Below are 808 nucleotides of genomic sequence, written 5' to 3' on the forward strand. Positions count from 1 at the left end.
GAACATCCATGTATTTAATATACTTAAAATTTTTCATACTATTACTACTTATATTTGTTTTTTATTTTAACTATCTTTTACAATTGCTTTCACACTATGGTAAATTGGCAATCATAACAAACTTTACTAATTAATTAATTAATGTCCCATATCTTGCTATACTAACTCATATGCTATTACAAATTATAATTAATTTTTAATTTTTAATTTGATGAATGTTTCTGATCACATATACACCCATCGTTCTTCTATATTTAAAATCTTAGCCGCCTTTCTTTTATTTATTTATTGTTTTTGGTCTATTTTGGATATATGGTATATAATTTTTTGTTATGGCTTTTGCTCTTCTTGGTAAACAATACTGGGCTTGTATACATCACGATTTGGAATATAAATAGAACAACTAACCCAGCAAAAGCCCATTAAATAATTCTCCAACAACTAGCACAACAAGAAAACATACTCTCAAACAAAATTCTCAGGAGTCACGTCAAACAAAAGAGTTGAAGTATACTTATATACGTGTCATATTTTATTTCGATTCCTCTATAATTTTTGCTTTAGTTTTGAGCTTTTTAAATAAATAATTTGAATATTTTACTTACGGGTACATACATTTTAGACAATGTTTACAAATTTATACTTTATTATTTATCCTATTTATAATATAAAGACAATAATTAAAAATGTATTTCATTTATAACAAGATAAGACATAATTAATATAAAATATCTCAAATACAAACAGATTATTTACCGTGTAAACGAGATAAAAGTTTTAATAAAATATTTTATATTTTAAATGAGAT

This window comes from Arachis ipaensis, chromosome B08 (assembly GCF_000816755.2).
Source record: "Arachis ipaensis cultivar K30076 chromosome B08, Araip1.1, whole genome shotgun sequence".
NCBI classification, from domain to species: Eukaryota; Viridiplantae; Streptophyta; class Magnoliopsida; order Fabales; family Fabaceae; genus Arachis; species Arachis ipaensis.